Source organism: Myotis brandtii, unplaced genomic scaffold (genome assembly GCF_000412655.1).
Source record: "Myotis brandtii unplaced genomic scaffold, ASM41265v1 scaffold176, whole genome shotgun sequence".
NCBI lineage: Eukaryota > Metazoa > Chordata > Mammalia > Chiroptera > Vespertilionidae > Myotis > Myotis brandtii.
This window is the reverse complement of record NW_005356519.1, coordinates 3,535,366-3,548,889: the sequence shown is the minus strand read 5'-3', so window position 1 is coordinate 3,548,889 and position 13,524 is coordinate 3,535,366. Positions and strand designations below refer to the sequence as shown.

General features: G+C 39.1%; 1 pseudogene; it reads left to right on the top strand.

The window, feature by feature from the left end:
• Window positions 1–981: 981 nt before the first annotated feature.
• On the top strand, window positions 982–2,032 carry LOC102263889 (annotated as a pseudogene).
• The last annotated feature ends 11,492 nt before the right edge of the window (window positions 2,033–13,524 follow it).

Below are 13,524 nucleotides of genomic sequence, written 5' to 3'. Positions count from 1 at the left end.
GGCAAAAGAAAAGAAATTGACAAACTTGTAACCACAGTAGTATCCAGACTCAAACAACAGGGATGGAATAATAAACCAGGAAAGATGCTATTGATACAATAATGATAGCAAGTAATTACATAGTGCTTACCTTTCTGTATAGTAACTATTTAATCTTCACAACAGCAATAATTTTAATTTTCATCTTACAGATGAGGAAATTGAGCCATAAAAATGTTAAATAGCCCGGCTAGTGTGACTCATTGGTTGAGCATTGGCCCATGATCCAGGAGGTCACAGTTCAATTCCCTGCTGGGGTTGCAGGCTCAATCCCCAGTAGGGGCAAGCAGGAAGCAGCCAATTAATGTTGGCATTTCTCTCTCATTGATGTTTCTATCTCTCTCTCCCTCCCCCTTCCTTTCTCTGAAACCAATTTAAAAACATCTTATTAAAAATAAGGTTAAGTAAATTGCCCACACGATAGAGCCAGGATAAAAACACAGGCAGCTCTGACTCTAACTAAAATGATTCTGTAGGTCTAAGAGATAAAGAACTCCATCCTTACTTATCTCTTAAAAGTCTTCAGAGTTTCTTAAGAGCAGTGAAAGAAATGTTTCCCAGGGTAAGCTGGTGCCTGGGGGATGATAAAAATGGCAATGCTGACTAAAGCTTCATAAATCATCTGCTAGGAATCCCATAAGAAAGCACAACAATGGTCTGCTTTCAACAATCCTGCTTACTATTTTAATAGACCAAGATGTTTAGATATATTTCTTTCAAGTTTTTATAGCAAAACTAGGTTTACAGACAATATGTTTGGGGAAGGAAGCCTAGAAAGAACATTTCTGTGTCTCGGTGGTAAATGTATTTTTGGTTGACACAGGAATTTTTGTTACTGAGAATCAGTAGGGCCCATGTGGAAGTTACTCAGGCTCTCTGCTCCTCCCGTTTGACAGACAGCCCTGTCTGCCTGGGCAGTGCCAGCCATGACCCTGAGACATGATGGTGAACATCAGAGTGAACGGATTTGACCATATTGAGCATCTGGTCACCAGGGCTGCTTTTAATTCTGACCAAGTGGGTATTTTCACCATCAATGACCCCTTTGCTGACCTCAACTACACACTCTACAAGTTCCTGTGTGATTCCACCCAAGGCAAGTTCAAAGGCATAGTCAAGGCTGAGAATGGGAAGCTTGTCATCAATGGAAAACCCATCTCCATCTCCAGGAGCAAGATCTCACCAACATTAAATGAGGTGATGCTGGTGCTGAGTATGTTGTGGAGTCCACTGGTATCTTCACTACCTTGGAGAAGGCTGAGGCTCACCGGAATGGCGGAGTCAAGAGGATCATTATCTCTGTCCCTTCTGTGGGAGGCCCCATGTTTGTGATGGATGTGACCCATGAGAAGTATGACAACTCCCTCAAGATTGTCAGCAATGCCTTCTGCACCACCAGCTGCTTGGTCCCCATGACATCCATGACATGGGGACCAAGGTCATCCATGACAACTTTGGCATCGTGGAGGGACTCATGACCACAGTCCATGCCATCACTGCCACCCAGAAGTCCGTGGATGGCTCCTCGGGAAGCTGTGGTGTGATGGCTGAGGGGCTGCCCAGAACATCGTCCCTGTTTCTACTGGAGCAGCCAAGGCTGTGGGCAAGGTCATCCCTGAGCTGAATGGGAAACTCAGTGGCATGGAATTCTGTGTGCCCACCCTCAATTGGTCATGGATCTGACCTGCCACCTGGAGAAAATTGCCAAATACCATGACAACAGGAAAGTGGTGAAGCCAGCATCAGATGGGCCCTCAAGGGCTTCCTGGACTATACTGAGGACCAGGTTGTTTCCTGCAACTTTAACAGTGACACCCATTCTTCCATATTCAATGCTGGGGCTGGCGTTACCCTCAACGACCACTTTGTCAAGCTCATTTCCTGGCATGACAATGAATTTGGCTACAGCAACAGGATGGTGGGCCTTATGGTCCACATGGCCTCCAAGTAGTAAGAGCCTCCTGAACCACCAGCCCCAGCGAAAGGAAAAGAGGCCCTCAGCTCCTGGGAAGTCCTTGCCCCAAATCAATCCCCCAGCACACTGAGAATCTCCTGACCTTCTATCCCAGCTCCCTTAAAGGGGGAGGGGCTTATGGAGCCCTACCTTGTCATGCACCATCAATAAAGTTCACTGTACCCCACTGCCCCCCAAAAGAAAGTTTTTCAATACACAACAGGTCCACTGAGTTATGTATAAAAGCCGTAAGTCATCAGGGAAGACTAAATGTGCCAAACTGTGTACTATAGTGGGGGCTTTTGTCAACATGATGAACTTAGAAAGATGTGTGCCTGAACAGGTTTTGTGTTCATGGCTAAATAGAAATCACAAGTTACTTTGAAAGAAAAGCATACTTACATCTATCCTTTCACATGGCAAATGGTTTTCCCAGGATTTCATTTGTTTCAAATTACTATTTTTCTGGGAAGGGGGAAGAGAGAATCTAATAATATATAACTGAAAATAATGTTTAGTTTATTTAAAAAATTCAACCACATATTTCTCTGTCTTAAATTAACTTTATTATAGAATTTTAGAGCCTCTTATAATTTTAAATAGGGATTGTTCACTCCCCTCAAACATTCTACTTATTCCTTTTGGAAGTTCTTTGGGGAGAAGAGAACTCAACATTTATTGAACATCTACTCAGGGCTGGGTACCATGCTACATATATCACTCAGGAGATCATTTCATTCTCATTAAATATTACTATTCTCTGTTCGCATTGAGAAAAAGAGACTCAGAAGTAATATTCTTTTCCAAGGTCATATAGGTGAGATGTGTCAGAACTGGAATTCAGCCCACAGTTCTCTGAGAGCATAGCCAAAGCTCTTCCCACAGCAGGACCCTGCCTTCCTTTGAAACACATAAAAGCCAACTGGCATTTCCCTTCCCCAGTCACAACAGAGAGGGGAAATGGAGGTTGCAAAGAAGGCTGGGAAGTGGCAGCTGCGGTGAACAGCATCCTTGGCTTCCTCTAGAACCAAGGCAGTCTGGAAAAAAGCATTAAACACTATGCAATACGAGGGCTGGCACTGCTCTACTCCATGCTGTTTATGTTCAAGGCAACAGTGAGTTTTTGTATCTGTGATCATTTGGATTATTGTTCAGAAATATTTAGTTTCTCCCCACCTCCCCCACTTCCAGGGAGGTGTATCCTCATTTAATGAAGGACTTGGTCATGTGACACACTTTGGCCAATTCTCATTGTTAGCAGAGTTGATAACAGAGGATTTGATGCAAGTAGAGACTTCACATGGTTGGGTTTGTTCTTTTGGGCTTCCATGATCACCCTGAAAACAACATGATCCAGCTAGGAGATGAGAGACATAAAAGCCCCCCATAATATATAGCCAAGATTAAAAGTAAACCATGCTATTTTAAACTATTGAGATCTGGGTTGGTTTTTAAGCAGAAAAAAGTTGATTGACTCACTATCTCAGCCTAGCTCACTGAGATTAACCTCTCTAAAACTCCCTTTTAACTTCAGATATTTTATGAAACTGGATTTTCCATTGCAGGGTAATAGTCGAAGGCAGTGGTTCTCAACCTGTGGGTCGTGACCCCTTTGGGGGTCGAATGACCCTTTCACAGGGGTCACCTAAGACCATCGGAAAACACATATATAATTACATATTGTCTTTGTGATTAATCACTATGCTTTAATTATGTTCAATTTGTAACAATGAAAATACATCCTGCATATCAGATATTTACATTATGATTCATAACAGTAGCAACATTACAGTTATGAAGTAGCAACGAAAATAATTTTATGGTTGGGGGTCACCACAACATGAGGAACTGTATTAAAGGGTTGCGGCATTAGGAAGGTTGAGAACCACTGGAAGGTAACAGGCTCTGGGACACTATTCTCAGATACTAATCTTGCCACACAGAGATGGTTTAAAATAAATTAATATAGATAGATAGACACACAATTATAAAGTTGTAGGTGAGATGGTGTACCGAGTTCATTGTATATGTTCATGTGTGTGTGGTTTTAACAAAAACTACAGCATTGATACAAATAATATTGGCCTCATTTTTGCTAAAAATATGCTTTGCTTGACAATTGTAGGAAACACGCTGGATGCCATCTAATATGTTTATTATATTCCTGTGAGGAAATATTCAATTGCTGTAGAGCTTTCTTATCTAAAAGTCCACTTATAGTATTTAATGAATTTGCATTTCTAGCATTTATAGAACCGCTTCCTACCAGAGAGCTCAGGTGACACTTAAGTTCTCTCTTGGTTCTTAGATAGACTTTAAAATAAAAGGTCACTTACCACTCAATGCATGACACAGGGATACCCAAGGCACAGCTGGGGAAATCATTGTCCTGTTTGCCTCATTCTATTGTTCTCTGCCAATCTGGTGCTAGACAAAATTCCATTTCAAATAGAGAAAATTCTATTTCCCTCACATAATGGTGAATAGGCTAAACCTCACAATGTGTTTATTTTAACTGCTATTCCACTACATTTGTCTGTGGTTTCATTCCATATTACAGTTTTTAAAAATTCATGTATAAGGCACAAGTCATTACTTAATCCTCCCCCTCCCCCCTGCTCTTTTGGATGGAGAACTTACTAAAATATAGTCTATAGGATTCATGGTTAGAGCTCACCATTGTGACTAAAAATAATTTTTTAAAAAACACCTTGGGAATAATGTATTACAATTATGGCTGTATTAGTTCTCAGATATGCAACAATTATAAAATAGTGGGAGAACAGGTGAAATGAAACAAAAATTTCACTAAGATAATGATAACCTGGCCCTTTTCTCAACCAGTCTGCCAATTTCCACTCATCAAGTAGTGACCTATCTGCTTTTCTCAGCTATTTCTTGCCATCCATTCTTCTGTAATTGCCAATATTTCACTCTAAGCTTTCAATTTTGCTGGGCAACATTTGCCAGTGTTTTGAAACTTGCATTGTACATGGCTCAAAAAAAGCCATCATTAGCCTTATTTTTACAGAGATAACTCCATTCCAGCTATGTTATAACAAATCTATAGTTTCTAAAAACTATGGTTATTAAACTATTGAGGAAAAAAAAAAAAAAAACATAACCTCAAAACTCTACTGCCTTATCTTTTCCTTTTTTCCCATACAGAGCAGTATTTATTACATCTGAAATCCAATGACTGATTCATCATTAAGACTTTCTGAAAACTTTATAAAAATTCTTTAAAAGGTTGTTTAAAAGATTTAAAAAAACACAAAACGGGAGTTCTTTCTAAGAAGTCAATTTGTCACTATGATAAAATGTAAAGAATACTTGCCTAGAAGTCAAAAGACTTCAGCTGATATCATTGGTCTGCTCAAATTTTTGATTTAGGATAAGGCACTTACCTTTAAAGACTTTCTGAAAACTTTATAAAAATTCTTTAAAAGGTTGTTTAAAAGATTTAAAAAAACACAAAACGGGAGTTCTTTCTAAGAAGTCAATTTGTCACTATGATAAAATGTAAAGAATACTTGCCTAGAAGTCAAAAGACTTCAGCTGATATCATTGGTCTGCTCAAATTTTTGATTTAGGATAAGGCACTTACCTTTACTAAATGTCAGTGTTCTCTTTTATAATGTAAAGATAATACCAGTTATGCAAGCATCATAGAATTGTTGGGAATGTGAAATGACAGAATGCAGGATTAATATAAAATGTAAAGAATACTTGCCTAAAAGTCAAAAGACTTCGGCTGATATCATTGGTCTGCTCAAATTTTTGATTTGGTATAAGGCACTTACCTTTACTAAATGTCAGTGTTCTCTTTTATAATGTAAAGATAATACCAGTTATGCAAGCATCATAGAATTGTTGGGAATGTGAAATGACAGAATGCCAGGATTAATCTATGTTTAAATGGAATCAGAAAAAAATTTCAAATCAGTTAAAAAATAAGGATTAAGAAAAATAATGAAAAGGAATAATGATTAATTTATATTTAGTGATACTTGATTCTGACAGGTACCATTATGTAGGCTACTCAATATCGATTTCGAGGATGGTTTAGTAAGTGTACTGAATCTCATTGTAGAGTCTTAGAATTCACAGTTTGAGAAATCTACAAAAGCGGCTGAGAAATGAAGCCCTGCCCCCAAAGATATCCATGTCCTAATCCCGGGAACCAGTAAATGTTACTTTATATGAGGGAAATTTGGCAGGTGTGAGTGAGTTAAAGGTCTCAAGATGGAGGAATTATCCTGGATTATCTGGGTGGACCCTAAATGCAATCACAAGTATCCTTATTAGTGGAGGCAAAGGGAGATTTTACACACAGAGAAGTGAAGGCAATGTATCATAGAGACAGACCTGGAGCTACAAGCCAGGGAATGCTGGCAGCCACCAGCAGCTGGGAGAGGCAAGGAATGGAGTCTCCTTTAGAACACCCACAGGGAGCATGGCTCTGCTGATCCCTTGATTTTGGCCCAGCGACATTGATTAAAGACTTCTAGACTCCAGAAAATGAAGAGAATAGTTTTGTTTTGTTTTCATTTTAATCCACTAAATTTGTAGTAATTTGTTACACCTGGCTTAGAAAATTAATACAGGTATTAGCCCTACATTTACCAGATTTCCTTGTATAGGAGGCAAGACAAACCTGCTTTATATAAAACATAGCTTCATAATAAATAAGTTATGTAAAGCAACAGGTTAAAAGTAGTGCTCATTAAATATGAGCACTACTATTCTATTGAAAATTATTCAAACAAGGTTTTACCAAATAGCTACGTATTACTGAGAACTTACCATAAGCCAAGTACTTTTTAAAATGTTTTTGTGCATTATTTTCATTTCATCCTAACAATAACGCTCCCATCTCATTTTTGAGATAAGGACACCAAGATCCTGGAGGTTATATAACGTACCCAGCTCACACAGGAATTGGCGGAGCCAGACCTCAATCCAGCCAGCCTGGTCCAGAATCAATTTTTATCCACTATACAACACTGAGTCCCCATGTAGCAGAGCAAGACATAAATGTGATTCTCAAGGGAGTTACAGGCAGGAGTCATCAATTTAAAAGCAATGTACTTTATACAATTATAAAATAGTGGGAGAACAGGTGAAATGAAACAAAAATTTCACTAAGATAATGATAACCTGGCCCTTTTCTCAACCAGTCTGCCAATTTCCACTCATCAAGTAGTGACCTATCTGCTTTTCTCAGCTATTTCTTGCCATCCATTCTTCTGTAATTGCCAATATTTCACTCTAAGCTTTCAATTTTGCTGGGCAACATTTGCCAGTGTTTTGAAACTTGCATTGTACATGGCTCAAAAAAAGCCATCATTAGCCTTATTTTTACAGAGATAACTCCATTCCAGCTATGTTATAACAAATCTATGGTTTCTAAAAACTATGGTTATTAAACTATTGAGCAAAATAGAAAAAAAACATAACCTCAAAACTCTACTGCCTTATCTTTTCCTTTTTTCCCATACAGAGCAGTATTTATTACATCTGAAATCCAATGACTGATTCATCATTAAGACTTTCTGAAAACTTTATAAAAATTCTTTAAAAGGTTGTTTAAAAGATTTAAAAAAACACAAAACGGGAGTTCTTTCTAAGAAGTCAATTTGTCACTATGATAAAATGTAAAGAATACTTGCCTAGAAGTCAAAAGACTTCAGCTGATATCATTGGTCTGCTCAAATTTTTGATTTAGGATAAGGCACTTACCTTTACTAAATGTCAGTGTTCTCTTTTATAATGTAAAGATAATACCAGTTATGCAAGCATCATAGAATTGTTGGGAATGTGAAATGACAGAATGCCAGGATTAATCTATGTTTAAATGGAATCAGAAAAAAATTTCAAATCAGTTAAAAAATAAGGATTAAGAAAAATAATGAAAAGGAATAATGATTAATTTATATTTAGTGATACTTGATTCTGACAGGTACCATTATGTAGGCTACTCAATATCGATTTCGAGGATGGTTTAGTAAGTGTACTGAATCTCATTGTAGAGTCTTAGAATTCACAGTTTGAGAAATCTACAAAAGCGGCTGAGAAATGAAGCCCTGCCCCCAAAGATATCCATGTCCTAATCCCGGGAACCAGTAAATGTTACTTTATATGAGGGAAATTTGGCAGGTGTGAGTGAGTTAAAGGTCTCAAGATGGAGGAATTATCCTGGATTATCTGGGTGGACCCTAAATGCAATCACAAGTATCCTTATTAGTGGAGGCAAAGGGAGATTTTACACACAGAGAAGTGAAGGCAATGTATCATAGAGACAGACCTGGAGCTACAAGCCAGGGAATGCTGGCAGCCACCAGCAGCTGGGAGAGGCAAGGAATGGAGTCTTCTTTAGAACACCCACAGGGAGCATGGCTCTGCTGATCCCTTGATTTTGGCCCAGCGACATTGATTAAAGACTTCTAGACTCCAGAAAATGAAGAGAATAGTTTTGTTTTGTTTTAATTTTAATCCACTAAATTTGTAGTAATTTGTTACACCTGGCTTAGAAAATTAATACAGGTATTAGCCCTACATTTACCAGATTTCCTTGTATAGGAGGCAAGACAAACCTGCTTTATATAAAACATAGCTTCATAATAAATAAGTTATGTAAAGCAACAGGTTAAAAGTAGTGCTCATTAAATATGAGCACTACTATTCTATTGAAAATTATTCAAACAAGGTTTTACCAAATAGCTACGTATTACTGAGAACTTACCATAAGCCAAGTACTTTTTAAAATGTTTTTGTGCATTATTTTCATTTCATCCTAACAATAACACTCCCATCTCAGTTTTGAGATAAGGACAGGAATTGGCGGAGCCAGACCTCAATCCAGCCAGCATGGTCCAGAATCAATTTTTATCCACTATACAACACTGAGTCCCCATGTAGCAGAGCAAGACATAAATGTGATTCTCAAGGGAGTTACAGGCAGGAGTCATCAATTTAAAAGCAATGTACTTTATCAAATTATCTGTTATATAATACACTCAGTTTAAAAAAAAAAAGCCACAGGGAGCCACGCTTCTTTGGGTACTCACTCAGTCCACAGCCCTGTGGGTATTAGTGCAGTGACACCTCCCGGCCTCACGACATACTTCTATGTGTCTGCTCTGCCTGTCCCAGAACTCCTTATGGCAAATTTACAGCCCTGATTAATGTGGCCTGAAACCTGTTCCTCATCAGTGTAGTCAACAGTGTCTTTCATTCATCCAATCAACAGATGGTTATTGAGTGAAGAATACTATCCTGGAGTTCCTGCAGGTGATGCAAGGGTGAACAATGCACACCTCCTGCCTGAACAAACCAACAATGTGGGGAGGGATCCAGGCTGACATTTTGTTTTTCCAAAGCACATAAAGACCCAGCGCTGGACATCTGAAATCCATGTGGTTTTCAGTGCTTATCATAGACCAGGGCAAGATAAATATTATTTGGTATTTGAATCAGTATTATTTGTAAGCAATGCCAAAGGTCTTATTTTCACCATAAATAAAGTTTTTCCTTGGAACATTCAGAATAATATTTTAAGGACAGGTGTTCTAGGATATGCTGGTTCTATTTTGTATTCTGCCCACAGGCATGGAGCTAGGGAAGTGACCCTGCGAATATCAAGAATGCATGTCATCCTATTCACATACCAGTCAAGATCTGAGTTCAGAATTCTGTTCCTCCTGAAAGAGTTGGGGATAGTAAACGCATCTAAAGCAGTTTGCTCCTACACTGTCTATGGGCCTTCAGATCTTGAGATAATAAACAGAAACTTGCTGTGTTTTTTCCAAAGTAAAAAAGAGAAGACTGGCATCTCAATTTTTTTCAAGACAGTCTGATTCCTCTTTCTCAGAGCAATGTCAGAAAACCTTGACCTGTTTTTTGAAACAGACTGCAGCGGTCAAGATCTTGTTTCACTTAATATGTGGAAACAGCCCATCCGAAGTCTGGAGAGAAGTAAAATGCATTTCACCTCTATGGATCATCTTTTATCCAACTTTAGAAACATTACCCAAAAGTTCCAAAATATCCTTACAAGAAATTAAGAAAATTATTGCTTGCAATTTTCATGAAATTTGAGAACCTCTTCTCTAAAGCATGGTTCCAATGTTCAAGGTATTAAAAGATATCCATTTCTTAACACCAACATAAACATTTTCTTCTCACAAGTATTGCACACACACACACACACACACAAAGGAATTTTTAATTGAGAGACTATTTGTGACTTTGTATTATGAACAAGTACTAGAAGCAGCAGCCTTTCTGTCACTGGACAATCAATGGGTCCGTGCTGGCTGTCACTACTTGAGTCAACTAAGCAGAGACAGGGTTGAATCATATATGAGTGTTTATTCCAATAGGGCCAGCAGCATGGGAGAGCAGCAGGTCATCCACAAAAATCTGCTCTGCCTCCCACCATAAACCAGCTGCTTATATTGGGTAGAAAGACAAAGATACATGGGAAGTAGGCAAAAGGGATAAGAATGGGTATGCAAAATAGGCAGTTTACAGGTCATGCAGCCTGGGGGCTTGTAAAGGCCTGCGGGTATGCAAAGGGCTGGGGGTTGAAAAGGCCTGGTGGTTTGCAAAGGCCTGGGGGTATGCAAAGGGCTGGGGTTTTCAAAAGCCTGGGGGTTTGCAGAGGGCTGATGCCTCTGGTTTCTGCAACAAGGTTGTTAATCTTTCCATGATAATAGGTAATTCTCAGGTGTAGAGGATGGGCCAAATTTCCAGGTGAGCTCCAAGGTCCCTCGCACTCAACTCTCAGCCTGGTCAGAATGTGCTTTTCTTTAATCAGAATAAAACAATCACAGTTAACTGAGCATGTATAATATTATAATGTTGGCTGGTCCCCAATATTCTATTTCTGCCCCTAACATTTTTTGTTGGAAAATTGTGAATTTCTCATATTTAAAGACCCATATCCACAATCATCTATCTTATACTATGAAAGGATATATGCAATATACAGAAAATGAATAAAATATAATTTTTGTATCTGTCCCCCAAAATAAGTATGGAGCACTATATACAGGGCCCTGTGCTCAATGCCTTCAACATGTGATCCTTTATTCATAAGATGAACATGCAAACAGATACAGGCCAGTCATAAAATAGCCACAGGGCTATAAAATTCAGTACAGATAATTTAGTGAATAACATTGCAATAACTGTACGGTGCCAGGTGCATACTGTCCAGGTGAGCTCCAAGGTCCCTCGCACTCAACTCTCAGCCTGGTCAGAATGTGCTTTTCTTTAATCAGAATAAAACAATCACAGTTAACTGAGCATGTATAATATTATAATGTTGATCAGGCTAAGGGCTCAGAGACCAGGCCAAGGACCACTGGAGGTCTCTTGCCATCCGGAGCTGATCAGATTCACCCAGTAAATGAATGCCTTAAGCCTAGACGAGGGGCAGTACAATGCCCCCCGTGCCATACACAGTACACGCTTCCTTACAAAGAAGCCCAGAGGAGAGCAAATGCAAATGCCATACAAAACGCTTGATTCCTACCACAAAAACACTTGATTCAATTTAGGTCTTAGGTGAGACTATGGGGATTGCTGAGGACTCAAAACAGGAAAATTCCTGGCAGCGCTACAAGTAAGAGTCCAGGCCTCAGCCCTAGGAACCCCCAGTCCAGGCAGCAAGTGGGATCCCCAGTACTCACCCCACAGGAGTCTCTCGCTTCCATCCCTTCGTGGTCGCCAGAATATATAACCAGAAAATCAATGGGTCTGTGCTACCTGTCACTACTTGAGTCAATTAAGCAGAGACAGGGTTGAATCATATATGAGTGTTTATTCCAATAGGGCCAGCAGCATGGGAGAGCAGCAGGTCATCCACAAAAATCTGCTCTGCCTCCCACCATAAACCAGCTGCTTATATTGGGTAGAAAGACAAAGATACATGGGAAGTAGGCAAAAGGGATAAGAATGGGTATGCAAAATAGGCAGTTTACAGGTCATGCAGCCTGGGGGCTTGTAAAGGCCTGCGGGTATGCAAAGGGCTGGGGGTTGAAAAGGCCTGGTGGTTTGCAAAGGCCTGGGGGTATGCAAAGGGCTGGGGTTTTCAAAAGCCTGGGGGTTTGCAGAGGGCTGATGCCTCTGGTTTCTGCAACAAGGTTGTTAATCTTTCCATGATAATAGGTAATTCTCAGGTGTAGAGGATGGGCCAAATTTCCAGGTGAGCTCCAAGGTCCCTCGCACTCAACTCTCAACCTGGTTAGAATGTGCTTTCTTTAATCAGAACAAAACAATCACAGTTAACTGAGCATGTATAATATTATAATGTTGGCTGGTCCCCAATATTCTATTTCTGCCCCTAACATTTTTTGTTGGAAAATTGTGAATTTCTCATATTTAAAGACCCATATCCACAATCATCTATCTTATACTATGAAAGGATATATGCAATATACAGAAAATGAATAAAATATAATTTTTGTATCTGTCCCCCAAAATAAGTATGGAGCACTATATACAGGGCCCTGTGCTCAATGCCTTCAACATGTGATCCTTTATTCATAAGATGAACATGCAAACAGATACAGGCCAGTCATAAAATAGCCACAGGGCTATAAAATTCAGTACAGATAATTTAGTGAATAACATTGCAATAACTGTACGGTGCCAGGTACATACTAGAAATTTTAGGGGTAACACTTTGTAAAGTATATGATTATCTAACCACTATACTGTACACCTGAAACTAATACAAAATAATATTGTATGTAAACTGTAATTGAAAAATAAATTTTTTTAAAGATTAAAAAAAAAGGTATAGGCCTTTTTTCAAACTCCTACTATGTGCTAAGTACTGTTACAGGTGCTTTATACATATTATTTTCAATTCCCTAACATTACTGAGAGATAGATTTTTTTGGTCCCCAATTTACAGATGGGATTCTGAAAGGTGACAAGGTCGGTATTTAGAACTCCACTCTATGACTCCAAGCTCTTCTTGTTTCTTAGTATATAAACATGAGGCAGTGTGTGACAAAAAGCAAATGGGTGCTATAGGATGCAGCTACAAGTCCCTTCAAACCCATCAGACGAAGGCCTGCAAACCCCAATGAACTTTATCAAGTGCAAGGGAAAGCAGTGGAATTGCAAAGGTACAATTGATTAACAAGATAGACCAGATGCTGTGTATACTTAGGAAACGTTAACCGTTTCTAAAACTACTTGTGACGAGTTAAAAGTCATTGTGTTCAATTGGCCAGGACTCTCCAAACACGAGTTCAAAAACTTATATATCTATCCACACATGCCCATTCATACATACATGTGCATACACAAACACACACACATATTTACAATGCATCCTTTTCAGAACTAGACTACCAATAGCCAGCAATAGAGGGGATAGGAAATATATGAAATGAACCATAATAACCTCTTCCCCTACCCTAGGCTCTTTGTCTTCACAGAATCTCTTGGGTCCTTGAACACAGAGGTGCAGAAGTCCTAAGTTCCCAGTTCACTGTAAAAAAATCTGCACC